This window comes from Gadus chalcogrammus, chromosome 16 (genome assembly GCF_026213295.1).
Source record: "Gadus chalcogrammus isolate NIFS_2021 chromosome 16, NIFS_Gcha_1.0, whole genome shotgun sequence".
Classification (NCBI taxonomy): Eukaryota; Metazoa; Chordata; class Actinopteri; order Gadiformes; family Gadidae; genus Gadus; species Gadus chalcogrammus.
Genome location: NC_079427.1, coordinates 22,328,886 through 22,351,466, shown reverse-complemented (window position 1 = coordinate 22,351,466; position 22,581 = coordinate 22,328,886).

Sequence of the window (22,581 nt, the reverse complement as noted above, 5' to 3'; positions counted from 1 at the left end):
AAGATAGACTCATAGTTATTCTGTTCATTCTGTTGATGTTAAGCAGTACCGGTGTGAGTTTTTTTTTTTATTGAATATAGAATGATTCGCATGAAAATACAATGGAACAAGTATGACTGGAAGAAATGATTTATTCAGAACAAAATAAGGCGTAATTAAAATGCTAGTTTACATGTTATGTTGTGTTCACAAAGCTGACTAAGCTTGTCACATCTTGCATGGCTTCAACCCAAGATGCACTCTGACCTTAACTCATGGTGTTGCAACACACTCTACACAACTCTATAGTGTGTAGGGAAACAAGGTAAAAGAAGACAAAGGAAAGATAACAATTTAAATAGAGGAATCTGTGAAGCCAATAATGCGCAGACAAGACAGTTGAAAGGAGAATTTGAGGAAGCTCACAGAGAGGGAAAGCCGAAAGACAAGCTTTTGATTGGTCTACAGCGCTGTTAACCCAAGCTGAGCCAACACAGTTTTATCAGGGGAGGGTCTGGCCGCACACCAATTACTGGAGGTTTTGTTCAGGAAATTATCTCTGTGTCCATTGCTATATTTCACAACAAATTAGCAATGGAAATCTGCAAGAGAAAAGGAAACAAATCCACTCTCAAATAAAGCAGAAATGGTTGGGGTCTCCAACAAGTCTTTTTTCTTCATTTGGAAATTCGTTCAGCCCTGAAACAAAAAGCATTACACAAAAAGAAAAACAGACAAAAACAGCTTTGTTTAGGTCGCGCTGTGAGTCCGAGATAAGCTGCATGTATTGATAGCATGTCTGGAAAAATAACTTTTCCTGCTTTCATCTACTCATTGCTACTTGATTATATTCGCCACGTACTGACACTGCAAAAGGACAATAGGTTCAAAACCTCCAAATAGTTTAAAAATAAAGGAGCCCAGAAATAATCATAAATTGCATGAAGGAATCAAAGAGTAGAATTACAGAAACATATTTTGACGGGACCTTTCCACCCTCAAACCTTTCACAAAACATAATGAAAGTATACAATCATATCTATGAATGTCTAATATCTATTGAAAATCCATCTCAAAACTCGGCATCTGGGAACCACATGGTTTCTGGTTCCATCTCCCGCTCCCTACAAAGGTGGTCAAGGTGTCCCTGGGCCAGACACCTAGACCCCCCTGCTCCTGAGAAGCCGGCTGTGTCTGATGGACGGCGCTGTCAGTGGATGAATGTGTGTATGAATGGCTCAGGCACCAAATGTAAAGCACGTTGAGTGACCTCATGGTTAGAAGGCATGCTTAATATAAAATTAAACCTCCTAAATATTGATGCTTCATTGTGTTATTGTCTTAAGCGTACATTTTGCTTTTCTGGCTTGAATCGAGAACATCCCTGGGTCGATTAGTGGGACTTCCTGTGGTAATTGGGCAGTTTTTCTAGGTGCACTGTTAGTAGGTGGCTCCTGCTCTCTGGTGACAGCCACCAGTGCTTGGTGTGAGTGAGGTGTTAATGGGACTCATGTAGCTAGGCTTCTCTACAGTGGAACATATAGTGCTGCTCGCTCTCCAATCAACAGCTTGGAGGAGGTCCGGGCTTTGACCCCCGGGCTCTGCCACCACCACCACCACCACCACCACCACCACCACCACCACCACCACCACCACCACCACCACCACCACCACCACCACCACCACCACAAGCCCCTACATCTGACCAAACACATCATTCCCTTCAGATGTCGAGCAAGGGGGACGGAGATGGAGATGTAGGAGGCGGCTGCCTTCAAAGAACTGCACACTTGCACACATGCTGCAGAGTACTGGTTGATCTTGAGTCCTGCCGTCAGCCAGCAAAGACCGCCCAGCACAACTGGGGGATCGTTCACAAATTCACAAATGCTCTGTTGCATCTATCCAGTTGACCAGCATATTAATAATGTGTGTGTTTTTGAGCACCTTTCTAAAATGTGTACCCTTGGTCAGCATGAATTTCATGGGCATGGCCAAGAAACCCTTGAGGAAATGGACTTCATAAGTGACCCTAAGTAGGTCAGCCTATTACACGGGGAGAGTGTGTGTGTGTGTGTGGGGGGTGGGTGTTATGGTGGTTGGGGGAAGGAGGGCGACCTCATCCCTAATACACCCAGATGATGACGAGCAGCCAAGTGTGTGTGCTTGTGTGTGTATGTGTGTGTGTCAATGCAGGTGCTTTTGCTTTAGCCGGAGCGATTTGTGCGCCCAAATGTGTGTATATAGGTGTGTGTGTGTGTGTGTGTGTGTGTGTGTGTGTGTGTGAGTGTGTGTGTGTGTGATTTTCTACGTGTATGTATGCGTGTGTCCATTCCTGCGCGCGTGTGTGTGTGTGTGTGTGTGTGTGTGTGTGTGTGTGTGTGTGTGTGTGTGTGTGTGTGTGTGTGTGTGTGTGTGTGTGTGTGTGTGTGTGTGTGTGGTGTGTGTGTGGGTATGTGTGTGTGTGTTAGTCTACGTGTGTTTGTGTGTGTCTGGGTGTGTCTACGTGTGTATATATGCGTGTGTGTGTGTGTGTGTGTTTGTGTTTGTGTGAGTGTGTGGGTTTGTATGTGTGTGTGTGTGTGTGTGTGTGTGTGTGTGTGTGTGTGTGTGTGTGTGTGTGTGTGTGTGTGTGTGTATGTGTGTGTGTGTGTGTGTGTGTCGGAATGTGTATGCAAGGGCAGGGATGTAGAGATGGGAGGTTAGGGGGGTTAGGAGATGTATAGTGTTGCTGTACCCAAATGACAAGACCACTGGTCTCATGGCAAAGCACAATTAATGACCCATGCCAACAATACAGGATGACAAATCCCCAACGTCCAGGGAGACGCCCGCCTGGCCAGGGGAATTCTTCATTAGGTCTGACTCGAGAAATAAAGAGAGCGAGAGCGAGAGCGAGACAGAGAGAGAGAGAGAGAGAGAGAGAGAGAGAGATAGAGAGAGAGAGAGAGAGAGAGAGAGAGAGAGAGAGAGAGAGAGAGAGAGAGAGAGAGAGAGAGAGAGAGAGCGAGAGGCAGGGAGAGAGAGAGAGAGAGACAGAGAGAGAGACAGGTTGAGATTGCATGTACTTTGATGTTGCTTTGCGGTGGAGCATACAGGCTATCCACCTTCGAGACATCTTCTGCTGCCCTATATGAGTGTCTGGAACCAAGGGGCTGCATCAACGGAGCTGAACGCAGACCAGGCTGACAGCAACGTCCAGGCTCTACGCAGAACAACGCAACTTGGTCGTAATCGTCACCTATAGTGATTCTGCGACACCCGCAGAGTCACAATAATCAATCCACCTAATCTGAGGCGCGGAAATCGCTCTCAAAACAACAACGGCACAAACGTACAATGTATTATCTTCACCCACCCAATCCAATTTATTTCATGCATATCTCACCATCTAAATTGAATAGAACACGTCGCTGGTGCGACGAGAGAGCACTCTGGGAGTCTGTGGCTCGTCTTATCACCAGCAGCCCTATCTTATCCAGGGTATCTCGCATTCAAGACAGCCGGATGCGCCACACCGTGCAGTGTTTGTCGACGATGGTCGTATCCACACTGACATCGGCCTTTATTACGCACAATGTGTCACTGGGCATGACACAATGTAGTTTATGCTTTGGTAGTTGTATCCACAAAGGGTTAATTTACATTAATGAAGTTAGCAGGTTTTAATTAAGAATTATCATCACATCAGAAAGAATGGGCTTTTAATTAAGATTTGGACAGGAGTGAATATTTTGGACAAATTACTGAAAACGTAGCAGCTACTAAAAAGCCGAAATACATATCTAGAGAACATATTATCGGTCATGATATGAAGAGCACTGGACTTTTGTGTCTGAGATAAAGACAATAAAAGTTTAGCAGAACATTACATATAAATCTGATTCAAATTGCAAGACAGCAACTAACATATGTTAGTCTTAATATTATTTATATCCTATAATAAAAGATTACTTTATGAATAATACATCAATCAACAGCCTCAATGCTAAATGTTAATCTGTTATTTACAAAAACCACAGCATCTTATGATAAACACAAACATCTGAGAAAGAGAGAGAGCGAGAGAGAGCGAAAGAGCATAAGCGAGCGCGAGAGCAAGAGAGAGAATGATTAAGAGCGAGAGAGAGACAGAGACAGAGAGAGATACAGAGACAGGGACCGAGACAGAGACAGAGACAGAGATAGGAAGATATAATGTTATGGTGTGGGTAGTGGGTGAAAAAGGCGTGTGAAAAGCGTGAAATGTGTCACACATATCTTTATAAAAAATCATGTTCAGGCGCTCATAGAGGACCACATAGGCAAACTGCTGGACCCCGCCTTCCCCAATGCACACAAATAAGGCACAGCAACATGCTCTTCTTCCCGGAGAACACCTTTTCCATTTTCATGAGACACCTTTATTCTCACGCTCAGGACTTTTATTTTGAAAGGGTGTGTGGTGTGTAGAGAGGAAGGGCAGTTGCATGGGTCACTGCAGGAGCATGACACACCTCTCCGCATCAGCGTTTTAAAAGGCCGTTCCCACATTACCACCGGGCACGCTTGGCAGCACTGTGTGTAGGCCACTACTGCTTACTCATTAACCCAAACACTTCCTCTCTGTCTGTTTCCCACACACGCACAAACACAAGCACACACACACACACAGCACATTTACTCGTGCGCCCTTCCACTACCTATTTCCCTCCCTTCTTCCTCCACTCCCACACCAGACACCATTCCGTCTCCCCCTCACATCAGATCACACACGGTGGGACACAGGGCAGTCTGACCACAACTATTCTGCTTTTAATTGGCCACTTTTATGTTGGGTAAATAGTTCCATTTATTTGGGTAATTCTTGAAATATATGCAGCATGTATCCTGAAAAACACTCCATGCAGTCTAAAAAAAAAGCATGAATCGGCAGCAAACATCTCAAAAAGAAGACCATTTAAAATACAATGATATAAAAGGAAAGGAAAAGACAACTATAGCGAAGAGCGATAAGGATTGCAGGTGTGCTTTCAAAGCCAATGCTCTTCTTGGCCAAACACAAGATAACACTCTCTCTACAAATCATTTCAAATTGAAATAGTTTTTATTATTTATACTATTGTTCTTTTTGATATATAAGTAACCATATCTCCCAGCGTATTCAGTAAAACAAGGAAAAACGTACTAACCAGTGAACTAACTTTAACATTGGCAACTGCCTGAGGAGGAGCAATTACATTGCATGATTACCGAAAAATCCTACTCAATATAAATACACATACACAAACATACACACACAAACACAGACAGACACACACACACACACACACACACACACACACACACACACACACACACACACACGTATGCACACACATGACAGACACAGACACATACACACACACGCAAGACACACATGCATACGCAATACCCAGAAACTTGCAGGTCATGGGTTTGTGGGCATCGGTGCACTAGAGCAAAACAGAGATGAAAGTGAGCAAGTGAGCAAGAGAGAGAGCGAGAGAGAGAGAGAGCGAGAGAGAGAGAGAGAGAGAGAGAGAGAGAGAGAGAGAGAGAGAGAGAGAGAGAGAGAGAGAGGTGGGGGTGTCCTGACACACTGTTAGACAGGGTTGTCCAGCATCCTGTTACCCCTCTTTAACTCCCCTCCCCGGTCCCCCTGACCACCCTCCCCCGTCCCCACCGCCCTCTAATCCCTCTATAGTAAACTCACTCAAGACTAAGCGTGTGTGAAATTGAGGACTTTCTAATACACAACCAAGCCCCTCCAACCCCCACAGTGACCCCAAAACCATACAGAGATACTGCTCTCACCCTGGCTCTTGCATCCAAAAATAAAAGATTAAGATGGTGTCGAGGTGGAAGTGTTGACATTAGGTGGGGCGGATAAGTAGGGAGGCCCTGGAGATGTGGAAGAACGATTTGAGAGAGATACATGCAAAGGAATTGTTTCAAAACAACATTGTCTAGCAGAGTAATCACAGTTAAAGTACAATTTGTTTTGTATAGATAGTACAGATCTAAAATATCTCTGGTAGTCTAGACCAAACACCATAATACTTTTCCTTAAATTTATAATTTTTGATCTTCAATCTATTTCCGTGTGTGTGTGTGCATGTGTGTGTGTGTGTGTGTGTGTGTGTGTGTGTGTGTGTGTGTGTGTGTGTGTGTGTGTGTGTGTGTGTGTGTGTGTGTGTGGGTGCGTGGGTGCGTGCGTGCGTGCGTGCGTGCGTGCGTGCGTGCGTGCGTGCGTGCGTGCGTGCGTGCGTGCGTGCGTGATCTACATTTTATTTCAACGAGTCTCTTCTCCCATCAAGGACTGGACATCTCTGATATCACCTTTGTTTTGGCATCATGCACATGCTCCCACGGTGTTACGCCTGAGCAGCGAGCAGCCATTTGCTCGGTTTGGGGTCCATCGCGACTGTATTCCTTTGTTTGCTACATACCACACAGTTCTCCCCCCACGGTGTGGTAATATGGCTATTTTCTCAGTTTCCCATTCTCAGCATCAGAGAACATGCAAATATGGAAAAAGATAGAGATTGGGAAAAGGTGCCTTACTGTGTGGCATGTACCCACTGTTTTATTGTGGGCTATTATTGACAGGCTGGCAAAATAGTTTTTGGTATATGTGAATTGCTTTCTAAAAACATGCAGCATTTGGAAATGGGTGCAAAATGACAAGACAGAAATTCAAATGCATACCTACAACCTACTGTTTGGTGTGTTATAATCCATCCAATAGTGTTCAGCATCCAAAAATACAAGATGTTCCCGCCTGTTAAATACCAAGTGTATCTACACATCTGAACACTGTCTACATATCTGAACTATTGTGCAAAAAAAAGAATCAGTGTATGAGTTAACTTGGATATGTTTTTATCTAATTGCATATTTTTGGTATTTTTTCAAGGCAAAACTCTTTTAATTTGCTTCATAATGTTTTGGGTTCAATGAATCAATCGATGGACGAATTGTACAACAATGGCGTGTAAGTACTGTACAGTGTGAGGATGTAAAGCTGTATTGCATCCCATCCACCTGCAGCCGCTGTCAGACGCACGGCCTGTCTCCACATTGCCCTCTGTCGCTCAGGTACGGGCTTCTGATGTGGTCCCCCGCACCCCCCACCCTTCAAACACCCACCCATGCACCGACCCCTGCCCCCCCATCCCACCCCACCCCACCCCACCCCACCCCCTCCAGTTGCCAAGCAACAGTGTTCCTTGTGCGGACACCAACCTGCCTTCAGGCTTCAGTGGGCTAAATTTGGTCTTAATTGCAAATTGAGTGGGAGAGCACGCCAACGCCCCCTGAATGAGAAACAGAGAGAGAGAGCGGGGGGCTGGCTCCATCGCTTTGGCCGTAGATGAGGCACACTTATCCACATGCATCCGCCAGTGATGAGGGGAGAGAGGGAAAAGGGGAGAGTGACAGAGAGAGAGAAAGAGAGAGAGAGAGAGAGAGAGAGAGAGAGAGAGAGAGAGAGAGAGAGAGAGAGAGAGAGAGAGAGAGAGAGAGAGAGAGAGAGAGAAAGAGAGAGAGAGAGAGAGAAAGAGAGAGAGAATACCACCGCAGCTGATGTTCGAAGTCCACATGCTTGTGTGTGTGTGTGTGTGTGTATTGGTGTGTGTGTGTGTATGTGTGTGTGTGTGTGTGTGTGTGTGTGTGTGTGTGTGTGTGTGTGTGTGTGTGTGTGTGTGTGTGTGTGTGTTTGTGCCTGCATGTATGGCTGTGTGTAAGTGCGTGTTTACTTTGCTGTGATTTTAAATAAAATGCATCATTGGTCCATACCTCCCGCAAAAACAAACCTCAAAGTCGGCATTTGCATCTCATATAATCCAGAAGAGACCCCAGGAGTTGGAAGGGTCTCAAGCACATCATTTGATAATTGTTTATTATTTTGTAGTTTTTAAATATATATAATTAAAACCTATATTATTAGTTTGATACCTAATAATAACAGCATCCCATTATGTGAAGTTAAACTAGGTGTTTGAATCTACAAACATAAATGCTTCCGATTGTTATTCTCATGCCCTAACCTCTTGTGTACCCTGATGTTTTCAATGCCTTTAAACTCAATGTTGTAGACTCTGCATCGAGACATGAAAGCCGCTATCGTCTTTCGCCGCAAGATGCAGACAAACGTATTCCAAAGTCAACAAGTGGCCAAACTTTACCGACGATGCTGTGTACCCTCTATCATACGAGCCGTCAGCGTGCCACAACTTTTAGAAACCCAGAGCCTCTTGGAGAAGGGGTAGCCTCGGTTCGCTCAATTCAATTACCAGAGGCCTATACGCAATCCGCCCGAGACATCGGTGCACCGGATGCTCATTTGGTCTCCCCGTACCCCCCTCATCCCCTCCCTCACCCCCCCATCATCCCCCTCGTCCCTCCCCCTAAATCCCCACAGAAATGTACTTTCGGTCGGACAATGCACTTTTTCCCATTTGGAAAAAAAAGAAAGAAAATCAATATCTGGTTTCAATACACGCGGAAGCCGATCAATACTCGCCGGGCTCCTCTTTTTCCCCCCTCCACCTCTTGTGCTCTTTCTACCCCTTCTCGCTGTCTCCGGCAAATTGTAAATAGAAACAATGGTGTATGGTTATTGCGAAGGTCAGAGAGCAGCCGGAGGGGGTGTGGAGGGCCAGGTGATGAGGGTGCTTGAGCTGAAATCACCACGTTGGGGAGAGGGAGAGGGGTGGCGTCCAGGCTGTTAACCCCTGTGGTGTGTGGTGAGCTGTACATTTATTCAGGGACACTCTCTGGGCTATATTCTTTATACACATGAGTGTCTTTATATGCTTGGTTGTGCATTTCTTTTGTGTATTTCTTCTGTATTTCAAAATAAGCTGTGTGTTTTATTTTTTGTTATTTCTTAACTATCATAAATAAACAAATACAGGAATCACAATCAGTATATAAGACACACAAACGGCAAGATTTTTGCAAGGAGCGTTATTTATTTCAACCAGTCATCTATTCATCTATTATAAATAAAATCAGAAAACATTTGTGGCTTTTTTTCACTCTTTTTCTGATGTAACTGAGTTGGCACGGCAACAATCTCAAGAACTACTGCAAGCCAGACCAACCAATCAACTTGTTTCTGCAATTAACAAGGGCCTCTCTCTCTCTCTCTCTCTCTCTCTTGCTCTCTCTCAGTCTGATGTGGTGTTAATGAAGAAGGAGTTTGTGGAGGAGCACAGCGGGTTCCTACAAAGATCTATCAGACCCTATGGTGCTCTGTTGTCTAGCATTTAAAAAAAATTACAAACAAATTGCTGAGGGGACGGTTCATAATTTCAATACTCGTGGCAAGTTTATGACTTGCTAATGTTCCTAATTACATGGCTGTGAAAGACTTAATTAATTGAGGGGCTGGTGGTGGGGATGGTATTCATGTTGGGGGGGGGGGTGGGGGAGGGGGGTGGGAGGGGCTTTAGGATGTGAGGGTGAGAGAATGAAAAAAAGGAAAAAGCTAGGCCAAAAGTAAGAGTAGGAGAAAGTAGCGAGATGAGAAAGAAAGTGTTTGCCTGTGTTTGTTATCACGGTTCCAGTGCATTGGTTTTTACTGCCGGAGGAGAATTTAGTGGCTCTTGCTATTGTGTGCAAAAAGAAAATGTGAGCCTCTGGGAAATGTGGCCATTACGATCAACCCCTTGCTGATACCTAATATACCCCACGTTCCCCCCCGTGATTTTGCCAAAGTGTCTGTAATCATATTATTGTAAATGTTGGCGCAGTTAATTGCACGGAGAGGGAGAATGGGCTATGCTTGGCGGCTTGTGGGGAATTTTTCCCAAAGTTTGTTTGCCCTCTGGAGCATTCGGCGGCTTTAATAACGTCTGATTGGAGGTGAGACAGCGATAGAGAGGAAGATGGAGAAGAAAGAAACAGCAGCCCAGGGAGGAGGTGGAGGACAACGCTGAACTACAAGATGTGGCTCCCCCCTCCTCACACCACTTATCTATGTATCTTTCTGTCTATCTGTCTATCCATCTATATTATACATACATAAATGTATATATGTATATTTATTTATTTATTTTTATATATTTGTATATTGAAATGCTAGAACTATATATCTATGTATCCATCTCTATCTATCTCACTACACACATATATGTAGAGACCCACATATATCTACACGCACAAACACACACACACACAGCCACACATCGTGTCAAGGCGAGCAGGGCAGACTGGCCTTGAGCAGGCCAGGTCACTTGGGCTTAAGCACAGAACATTCGTCATTTTTCAGCCATCCTGCTGGAGCTCGTTAAGCAGAGCTGCTCCTGAGCCCTCATCAATATCCCCTCTAAAGAGCAGGCTCTGATGCAGATCCAGGGCCAGGGTGCCCTAACTGGGGAGGCTCCTGCTAGGATCTGCCTGGAAACTAACGTCTGCAAAACTAATGAGAGATGACGAGAGGGTACTCAGATATGTTCTCTGTTCCCTGGTTGCATCGTGCGGTGTTTTGGTCGGGGAATGGAACTAGGTGCTTTAGTGATATTGTAACAGATCTGTTAATTTATCATTGGAGTGTTTGACGCTTTGGAAATGGGTTCCTAATGAGGGCTACAAAGTGAATACAGAGTGCATTACCCAACGTACCGGCGTACACAACCATAGTGTGGATAAGCGGATGTCAAAGTTATTTTGAAGAGAACACTTTGAGACATGCTGAATTAGTGTAGCAGATAATACTTTTTTGTGATTTGGAAATGTATTATGGCCCTCTGCTTTGTAGCTTTAGAAGGTTCCAACTAAACCACTTAATGACCATGGCAGAATGCATAAAACACACATTTTCAATTCTGCTATGGGTTGAAACTTAGCCTGTATGTTCTCTCATTTACATAAATTCATAAAGTAATAGATCTAAGAAGTCAGAAATGTGTCATTTGTGACCTACATTGATATTCAATTTCTGCTACAGACCAGAAGGTAAAAAGGAATATTACTTTCAGGTGTATTACAGCATCACATGCTTTTTGTTATACATATTATAAGACATTATCAATAGAGTTAAGTATGTAAAGGTAAAGTCCATTTTGCTTTAAAACTGGAAAATATATTTAAAATCTGCATTTAAAATATAATCGTATATGAAAATCTTATGTCAGTAATATTATCATAGTTTATGCATTTTAAATATGTAAATAATGGAAAATTGGTGAATTCACAACAGAATCATAACATAAATGTCTTAAATCCAGAGTGTGTGAGGTTTCAGAATTGGCTACAGTTGAAAAAGAAGAGAAAGCATTTGGAGAATGCTTACGATGAGGAAGAGAAAATCCTCTTATGTCTGCTGTCTGTGCGTGACTTTGTCTGCATCTGTGCAACAGGGAGATAATGAGAGAGGGATACTGCGACCATGTTTACATCAGCTTCTCCACTTCCAACATTTGTTTTCATTAAATTGCCATGCCACCATATTTGTTTTCACATTTTCATGTCACAAAGCGTGCGTCAAAATTACGCGTTCCATGATTTAATGAGACCAAAACGGATATACAAAATTATCATAGGTTAATATAGCTACCCTATATTCATGTTATAAAGAATGTAATTTTTCTGTGATCTTTCGTTCTCAATTCACGATAAAAAAAACCACAAAGAAGTTTAGCATGTACTGACAATAAACAAAATTTCTGAGACCAAAAGCAATTTAACATGCAGGCAATTTTCTTTGTTCAGCCAAGCAGTTCACATTTACTCAATTATCGAGGTTGTATATATCTATCTATATATATACGTATTTATTTCATCAACAACATGGCAGACACAGGGCATCCATCCTGACCTGGTCACCTCCTCCAGATGTGTGCACTTCAACAGGAACGATGAGTGGGAGCAATTTTGTGTTTTCTATTTGTTGACCACTTGACCATGTTCATCACCAAACCTACCAGATGAGCTTTCATTCATGGTCGACTTGAGTGTATGCTCTCATGTCTCAAATATGAAATATATGAATTTATATAGGCCTATATATATATATATATATATATATATATATATAGAGAGAGAGAGAGAGAGAGAGAGAGAGAGAGTGTAAGAAAGAGAGAGAGAGAGTGCAAGAGAGAGAGTAGATAGATAGATAGATAGATAGATAGATAGATAGATAGATAGATAGATAGATAGATAGATAGATAGATAGATAGATAGATAGATAGATAGATATATGGTGGTGATGGAAGCACCCAAAACCTCTCCTCGCTTTCGCTCAACCTCTTTATCTTGTATTCTCTTCGTTCCTTTCCACATCTTGGCCCTGCTCCGCAGAACCACTTGCTGCTGCTTATTTCCTCTCTCTCATACTCTCTCTCTCTCTCTCTCTCTCTCTCTCTCTCTCTCTCTCTCTCTCTCTCTCTCTCTCTCCTCTCACTCTCCTCTCTCTCTCTCTCTCTCTCTCCCTCTCTCTAGTCCCTCTTTATAGTCCCTCTCCCGGTCTTCTCTCCCCCCTCCCTAATCTCCATAGCCAGGACAATAGGACTCTGTCTGCCGTCCGCCCCGGGGGCCCCTCCAACCGGCTGAGCCCTTTCAGAGAGAGGCCCCTGGGTAAATCCTACAACTTGGCGTGCCCGCGTGCCAGCCAGGGGGATGCCAGGGTGCCGGGCCAGCAGCATTGCTCCACTCTTTCTTATGGGTTTGCTGTTTTTTCTGTTCCAATTTGCTCTTTGTCACATAACAGCCTGTCCCTCTAATGCAGCCTTATGTCTAAGCTTGTCCACCCCCGGTTTTTTAAATGATGCTTTAATTTGCATTCATTCTTTTATTTTATTATTATTTTAATCTTGCTCTTAAAAGATTGAGCAGGTTCATTGAACAGAGAGATTGTACACTACGTGTACGAGGGTTTACCAGTATCAGCATTTGTGTACGTATTATAACTATCACTATCAGCAATCAGAGTGCCAACATCACAACTTCTGCTATTTTCAGGCTGCTGTTACAGTTATTATTGTCATTATACTTATACTTATTATTCTTCTTCTTATTATTAATATTAATTGTATTAATTAAATAGATCAAATTTTTTAGAAACAGTACAAGTCTCAGTACAACAGTACAAGAATAATAATATTATACACTCTGAAAGAAGAAGAATACCCATACAAATGAGTATAACTCATGCGCAGCATTTTATGTCCACAGTATTGAGAAGGTATAAGTGCATACATAAGTGAAGGTAGAGGGTACACTTTGCCCTTTGCCTTATCGGTCAGGGAGGGGGGAGAGAAAGAGACTCAGGAGGCTTTGGTAGGTGGCGACAGGTACATAAAAGGCTGCAGGCATGAAGAGTGATGGGCCAGGCCATTGTATCTGCTGTTTGGCCTTCGTTCACACCCTCTGACCCTCTTCTTCCTCCACCACGCACCACCCATATACCTGCTATCCATCCACCATTTCTTTATGGAAAGAAATTTGCATATGGCATTGGCTATAAAGACATTTTTTATATGGGGGTCGTTTTATCTGCGCTTCACGGAAACAATAAATTCAGTGCAACACCTGAACAAGGATGACCTTTTTTTCTCTCCCCCTCGCTCCTGCTCTCTGTTAAATCATGTTGCTTCTGTTTGTGTGTGTGTGTGTGTGTGTGTGTGTGTGTGTGTGTGTGTGTGTGTGTGTGTGTGTGTGTGTGTGTGTGTGTGTGTGTGTGTGTGTGTGTGTGTGTAAATTGTACTGTTTAACCTATTCCATAGCACTTAGTTGTGGCTGTTGTGCCACACGTAATAAATAACAGCATGTGGTGGTGGAACGCTGGTGCACTCACAGGTGTAAGGTTAACCAGAGGCACTCCATGTATCTTCTGAGTTTGTGAGAAGAATAGACACACTCGAGATAATATCTAATAATAATAACTATGACGATATAGTAAAAAAATATTTTTTAGGAGTAATTTTAGTAGGCATTTTTTGTAAATAAAAAAAGTTTATTTATTCATTTATAATATATAAAACCAGAGTTCATTTGTAAAATTTGCATTTTCAGAAATGTGTCATTATGCAAAAGAGCTAACGATCATCGTTATGAAATAGCTCTTTTCTTGCCACTTCACAGCCCTGTCTACTCACCAGCTATAAAACAGCTTTAGCGCATAAAGCACAAAAATACAATTATTCATCACTTATATTGACACCATTGAGGTTTGCACCTGTTCTTAAGTAAAACATACAAACCAAAACAAGTGACCATGTGGGAACACCTGACTGTCCGGCCAGAGGCCGAGAGGCCGCAGCGCCTCACACTTCATGTGTGTCCCAGTCTGCACCTGCAGCCTCCTCCCGCCTCCCACACATCCCCTCCTCGCTCTGATCCGAGACCTGATCTGAGGCAGCTGCTGCTGGAGGATTAAGTCTGGCTTTTAAACAAACACAGCTCTGCAGAGCACTGTGGGGGCCAAGGGCAAAGGGGGTTCAGCTCCGAAAGCCCAGGGAGAGAGTGAGTCATCTCTGGGGAGGAGACACAGAGTGAGGCCCCTGTGTAATCTGATGAGCCCCAGCCCTCCGGACCCCCAGGATCCCCCAGGATCCCCCAGGATCCCCTGCTCACTGGGTCGCTTCACTTGTGTTTATTTTACGCAATGTGACACCCACATCAGAGTCTCTTCCACCTCGAGAAGATGCCATTATTGTGCAAGCAGCCATGACATGTATGTCATTAAATATATGCATGGTCAATAAATAACCTGAATTAAATTCTTCATCAATAAAGAACTTCTGATTCTGATTGTGCAAAAAGTTATTCAGATATTCAGGTAGGAGAGGTTTTTGGTTGTTTGTTTTGCTTTTTATTCTCTTCATTTGGTTACTTTAAGGTAAAATGGCTTGTATACAGATTCATGTCAAAATAAATACAGATGATCCATGGTATCTACTTTTTGTTTCCATTCTTGCCATATAATTCTAATACCGGGCGTCAATTAGACATATTTAAACTGAATGAGGCACAATCAAATAAAATGTTAATTTGAATCTGTTTTCGTTGGAGTGTCTTGCCAGTAGACAGTTCACTTTTAATAAATAACCCAGCACTCTGAGGACTCATGCTGATGCACTAACTTGTTTATCAACTGTGTTGTAAAGGCAAATACAAATTGCCTTATTTTCTTTCACCTCAGAGCAAGACAGAAGGAGAGACAGAGAGGGACAGAGGGAGACCGAGAGAGACAAAACAGGAGAAGTAGACAAAATATTAAATGAAAAAAGCTAGAAAATAAGGAGTTGAGTCGTGGTTCGTGGCAGAGCAGTGGTTCAAGTCAGTGCAGGGGGGGACACACACTCTACTCCTGTTAATGACTTCTTTCAACTTAGCCGCTGCCATCAAAATATTATATCAATAATTGCCATAGAAAAATTTAATAAGTAAAACAATGAGCTTGCCCTGGGGGTGGGGAGGGCCGAGGGGAGGGAGGGAGCTGGGGTGTGTGTGGTGGCTGAGACCCTCCCCACCGTCCAAATGAGTCTGTGCATTTTAGAAGAAGGTCACTACCTTCCCCCTCCCCCCTCTACCACCACCAACACCCCCCTCACCCCCCACACACCAATCCACCTCCCACCGCCCGCCCCCCTCCCACCCCCAACCGCTGGATCATTGACACATTCTCCGGTGCGACAGAGCTGACCTGAGTTTGAATTTAGAGTGTTCATTAATAGGATATTATGCCATATGCTCGCTGCTGCACTGTCTTTTTTTTCCCCTCTTTTTTCACAATGTCTGGCACTGGTTTGAGAATTTCTAATTAGCACTGGTATAATGAAGGCACTGGAGGGGTCGCCGCGGCTGGATCTGGTGGACGCAGTAGATTTGTTCTTTTTGCACTGTAAGCGACATACGATTGGTGACCCCCTGTCTAACTAGTGCAACAGAAAGGGAAAAAAATACTGAATCACCGAGAGGATGTTGAACATTGAGCACACATCTTTGATCGATTTTGGCCACGCTCTACAGAAAACGGCCAACCAGAAAAATAAGGCAGTCCTCATTGGCATTTTTTTCAAGCTTGCGCTGCCTCGTCCCAGTGGCACACATTTTCAGTCATAATGATCTTCATGGCAGGAAGTGAAGGACAACGGTCTAAACAGGCTTTTCTCTGGCGATTTCCCAGTTGAGATAATGATGTTGTATCCATGCTAAATACCTTTTGTGTAAATATGCATTGTGGAAGCATAAGAAATGTAAGCTGAAGATGAAAGATGAAATAGTGGTATTTTTCAGTGACATTGCAATAAATACAGTTCGCCATACAATACGGGTTGGATTTAAAATGAGCCCTGTAATTTTATAGGAATTCTGTCTTCTATAAGACAATGACACAGGCCTTGCCTGGAAAACCCCATGCAGACTCCCAAAGAGAGACACATACAGGAATATCTTAGGGAAGATTGACGGGCCAAAAAACATGGTTCTGACAAAAACAGCTATTGCGCCATTAATAACTAGTTAAAATAAAACAATGCCACACTGCTAACTATTTAAAGAAAGATAGCCGAAAATCTTATTTTACTAACTATATCATGTTTTTTTATTGTAATACAAAGTGGCTAAAGAATGGTTTACCTAACTTCATCATTCAACTTCATAGGATAGGCGTCATGTATTCATATAGGCTACATGCAGTGTATATACCTGCATAAAACGTATTCATGAATATATGCATCCCGACAAAAGAAGGCTTTAAAGACATTTCGTAGGTGAATGTTACAGGGGAGGTTTGCAGGATTTAGCCGGTCAATTTCAATTTAGAGAATATTCCGGGGGTTCTGTTAAAGGGCTAATACCTTAATAAAGCTATTACAGAAGACAATGAACCTCATACTGAAAAAAATATATCTAATCCAATTACTTAGTGGTTGTGTTCAATGAGTAAAACTGCTCCTGCAGAGCTACACTTGCTTCATTAGGCACTTCCTAGTTTTTCTCCCCAAACTCCGGGATTGGTTCCAGAAGATTCTCAACACAGTAAGAGCAGTACACACTGAAAGAAATCCTGCAATTTCTTGACATTGCACATAAATATTCAATAAATTAAGCTGATTCCATTTTATAGATTGATCTCTGTCATCTCTGGCCCACTATGACAGGCGATGCAGGGGCCTGAAATATTAACGCTGACAAATTAGGGATTTCTGAGTGAATGAAGTCACATCGCACGGCTTCACTCAAATACAGTCCCTGGCAGGGGGGCACATTTTGCCACCGCGGTAATATAATGTCAAAAACCCCCTCCCCAACACCGTCCTATAGCCAACCCCCCACCCCCACCACCACCCCTCCCAAACCTCTCGACACCTTCCCTCTCTCTGTGTCTCTACCTCTCAACCTTGTGCTCGCCTTTCAAAATGACATTCATCATTAAATCATTTAGCCAGAGCGGCGTGCTGGAAACAGAGAAAAGGGAGAGGAGAGAGAGAGATGGAGATGGAGAAAAAACATGGAAGGAGCCAAATCTGTGCCTGTCTGTGCTTCAACACGGACCTCAACTGGGGTCACTCTGGTCACCCCGGTGCCCCTGTTATAAAATAGCAGCGTGTGCAGGGAGATGACGGGAGGGACGGGTCTCTGGGGAAATACCCCAGCATGTACTCAGTGTACCCTGTCCCAACGGGGGAATGGGTATTAAAGCATGTGTGTGAGGCTTTACCTTCTGAAACCAACAGCCATTGACAGAAAACAACTTGTCTAAAACGATCGCAGCTATGTCGGAATGATACAGAAGTACATTTTGTTGTATTCTTTTATGTCGCCATTCAACAATTTGAATTTAATCCAACACAACTCAAGCGCTTGTCCAACCATGTGGCCAAAAGCCCTATAGCCATTATACAGGTATAGTTTGTGTTCAAAGTACATTTTTTTAAATAAACTCACATTTTATGAACTGCAATTACAAATGATTATCCTACACAAAGATTTATTTCGTATTGTAAATACTGTAGATGTGAAACTTCTCTTAGGGGTCTCTTTCACCAACAGGAGGTCTCTTGTTACATAAAGATGCTGAGTCAGAAATACCATATATTTACTTATGCACGGTGGAGTCTGGGAATATACCCTTGTGGTATTGCAGGCAAGCGAAAATGTACGGCTCAGCAATAACACTCGGCCCATCTGCCCCTAGTCAACTTGTAATGAATAAGGCCTGAGTTCTACATCAATACTATCTGAAGAATCACCCTGCTGCTGGACAGCGAAAGATGAGGTGGTGACTTCTGTGTGTGTGTGTGTGTGTGTGTGTGTGTGTGTGTGTGTGTGTGTGTGTGTGTGTGTGTGTGTGTGTGTGTGTGTGTGTGTGTGTGTGTGTGTGTGTGTGTGTGTGTGTGTGTGTGTGTGTGTGTGTGTGTGTATGTGTGTGTGAGTGTGTGTGTGTGTGTGTGTGTGTGTGTGTGTGTGTGTGTGTGTGTGTGTGTGTGTGTGTGTGTCTGTGTGTTTGTGTGACTGTGTGTGTGTGTGTTTGTGTGCTTGTGTGTGTGTGTGTGTGTGTGTGTGTGTGTGTGTGTGTGTGTGTGTGTGTGTGTGTGTGTGTGTGTGTGTGTGTGTGTGTGTGTGTGTGTTTGTGTGTGTGTGTGTGTGTGTGTGTGTGTCAGTGTGCATGCGTGCGTGTGTATGTCTGTAAGTGTGTGCATTTCTGTGGGTATGTCTGTGTGTGTATGTGTGTGCGTGTGTCTGTGTGGCTACTGATTTACAATACCACCTCATGTACAAGATGGCTTTTCTCTGTTGGATCAGCAGTATGCCTGCTGTTCCCACTCCCTGTAAACAAGTTGAGGAGCCTGATATTGACACAAAAACAAACGCACACACATACACATGTGCACCTAGACAATAGAGATATGCACATACACACACACGCACACGCAGACACACACAACCACATAGACAGACAGGCAAGCAAACTAAGATAGTAGACAAATGATACTGTAATGTTAGATCATTCAACGGGAAACTCATATTTGTGAGAGTTCAGTGCAAAGCTGAGCAGTAGCTCAGGAGGTAGAGCAGGTTGACCGATTCCTGGAGGGTTGCTAGTTCGATCCCCGGCTCCTCCTAGCTGAGTGTCCAAGTGTCCCTGAGCCATACGCCTCACCCTGACTGCTACCGAAGAGCCCTCTGCCTCCCTGCATGGTTGACTGCGCCGTCGGTGTGTGAATGTGTGAATGAATGGTTGTAAGTCGCTTTTGATAAAGGCGTCAGCAACATACCCTAAATGGAAATCTACATATTGATGATTTGAATATGAAAGGGTCTACGGCGCACTGGCGGCCTGGACATGTCTGCTCTGTGTTCTCAGTGACTCCAGGGGCGACGTGTGTGCGTGTGGTTCACTTTGTACCTGCAGCGTGTCCTTGGACCCCGGGTCCGGCCCTAAACATATGACTTCCACCTCCAGAAATGTCAGACATGTGGGGATGAATGAAAATCTACTGCCCGCCCCACCCTGCCCCCTTCTCCCTATTTCTCTTGACTTCCCGTCCCCTGCCGTCTGTTATTCGTAAGCAAAGCGGTTCCATTAGGACCGGCCACGTTGGTCCGTTCGTCTGTTCGTCCGTTTGTCCGCTGAAGACATGGAGGGAGTGGCGCTGTGGTCTAGACAGGGGGGGGGGAAGACACGGCCGGTAGATAGAAACAGGAAGAGCGAACGAGAGAGGGACAAATGAATGGCAAAAGGGAGCTGTGTGGACACGGTGACTGGAAAATATGTTATGCTAATGTTATAATGTATAAATATGTTAATAATGTTATTATTGCCACCATTCCTTCGGGATTGGGAGTATCAAGTGGCGGCGAGTGGGCGAGGGGGTATTTCATGTCAAGACTAGAATCTCCTATCTCCTCAAGGCAAGGTGGAAGCTTGATAAAACTGAAGAGGAAATTAAGCCATGGGGGTTGGATAGGGGTGGAGGTCAGGGGGTCCCCAACAATTAGTGTGTCTCTGTCAGGGAGGGTTGGTCGAGGTTGTGAAAGGACTACAGCCAACGTCGCCCCATCTCTTCTCTTCGACCAGACCGGGGATGGTGTTGACCAGCAGAACCTCTACACAGAGTTGCCATCGTTGGTTAAGCACAGAGGTCGCCCATAACACTGATTATGGTCTGCTTACATCTGCTGCAGGCCACAGGTAGTAGACTGACCTTCAGACTACTACCAGTGTCCTGGTACATAAAAGGAGCAGACCCGTAAGGAAAAGTATGTATTCTCCAGCACTCTAAAGCAGTTGGACGTTTCTGGATCTGATGTCTCATCTTCTTCCCATCCAGAATATAAAATATATATTCAAAATAACAACATATGCTTTTCATATGACATCATGGTGAGATAACAAACAGGACAAAATCACTTTTTTTCTCTCTTTTTTGGGGTTCTCAAAGAAAGCAACAAGCCCCTGTTTGACTGGATGGAGCACGAATTAGGGAGCAAGACAAAGATTAACCATGATGAGAAAGAGAGGGACAGAGAGCAAGAATGAAAGGGAGAGAGGGAGAGACGGAGAGCGAGAGAGAGAGAGAGAGAGAGAGAGAGAGAGAGAGAGAGAGAGAGAGAGAGAGAGAGAGAGAGAGAGAGAGAGAGAGAGAGCGAGAGAGAGAGTGAGAGACAGAGAGAGAGAGAGAGAGAGAGAGAGAGAGAGAGAGTGAGAGACAGAGAGAGATTTTAACTGACGTGTCCCCCTGACTAACTCACCTTTCTATGATACAATGGTTCATTTCAGGGGCATTTTTTTTGTGAACCAGAGCTGATGGATGTGTTACCTAGAGGAAGGCACCGTTGTTACCAGGGGCTCAAGCTCTGGGGAGGTTTGCCAACGACAAGGCTGGAGGTAGCTCCACTCCAGGATAGCTTGCCCAAGACATCCCCATGTATTCCGGTAATACCATGAAACCTGGTAAGCCAAGAGCCTGGTAATACCATGGAAACAAACAGGGCTTCCTTTTACAGTAGTTTCAGCTTACTTACTGGGTAAATTGTCATGTTTTACTTAGTAACGTTGCAGAACATATATGGTAAAAGTTTGTGTTGATTGCATGGAAAAGGGAATAACCGGACAATGGAATAATCTATTACAAAGGTAAGAACATGGTAATGCCATGGAAACAAACAAGGCTTCATACCCAGTATTTAATAAGATGTACAACGACACTAGAGGAAAACTGTTCCTGCGGTGGTTGTTACCAGGTAAGTATTGCTGTCATTTTTCAACCTAAATTAAAACAATTTCATAGTTTCCAAGGAAAATCGAATGAACCCTTTCTAAGCGAGTGTACCTATGAACAATAACTATGTAAGAAAAAGTAATTTATTGGAAAGAACTATGTTAATTTCTAGATAGTACATCATTAAACTTGGGCTGTTACCAATGTAAACCTTGGATAACTACATTTGTAACTTGAATTGATGGGTAATAGAAGAGGTGTTTCTAAGAATTGGTTGCCTAATTTCCTAGGAAGTACACAATAATGTCTGAGTTATTACCAACCTAAAACAGTTAGAACTGCACGGTACTTTGTTGAGTTGATGGGTAATAGTGGAGTTTTTTCTTAGTACTTCAGCTGTAATTCCTCTGTATTTACCTTCTTATTACCAGTGGTAATTACCCAGTAATATGTTATGATTTACCATATATTTACCAGGTAAATACCTAGTAATTAGGGGACTGTAAAAGGAAGGGTTACCGAATATCCCACAAATAACAAAAGGAAACCGAACATAAAACACAAGGGAATAACAAATGAACAGAGGACAAAATAACTGAAAGTGTTTTCCAGACAGTCCACCAATGTTGACCTTTCCTAGCACCCTTACATGGATCAAACCAATTAAACGCGTCTAGTCTCATTCAGTACATCCCCGGTAAGCTGCTACACTCAAATAGAACAACCTCTCCACCACAGACAGACACACATTAACACTGTCTCATCTGTACTCTAAATACAGAAACACATCGTCAACACCTAAAGAGCTATATCGTCATTCACCAATCACAATTGAGAGAACTGTTGGAGTTTGTTATAGCAACATTTCTTACATCATTCTGAAGCCCAAAGCACACAGCCATGTATAAGCGGCACAACCTTATGCTTCCTAAATAGTCTTGAGTCTGTGATGAAAGCCAGACTGCATTAGCGTCCTTGTGTGCGCCATCAAAACAATAAAATTATATTGCTCTACAAATACTAACTGAAAATTGGGCTACATGTGCTTTTCTTTTCAGACCTTTATTCTTCAACATATGTCATTTTCCTTTTCTCTTTGGAACAGAGAGAAAAGTATGCGTGCTATCCGACTGTCCCGTGTTTTTCTTATTAATAGGGGCAGATTAAGAGATTTGCCTTTCCCCGATCCAGCCCACAACTGTCAAAACAGCAGGCAAGAAAAGCTGAGGCTTTCTCATCCCCCTGCAACACTCTGAATACACAAGCACAAGGTTGTGTGAGTGGGCATATTTATGAGCATTAAATGGGATGTATGTCATGTATGGATGTGTACAAATCCATATGTATTTAGGATTAAAATACATTTAAGATGTGTTTTTTTTATACATGCCAATTTATGTCATCTCTATGTATTGTCTATTTAAAT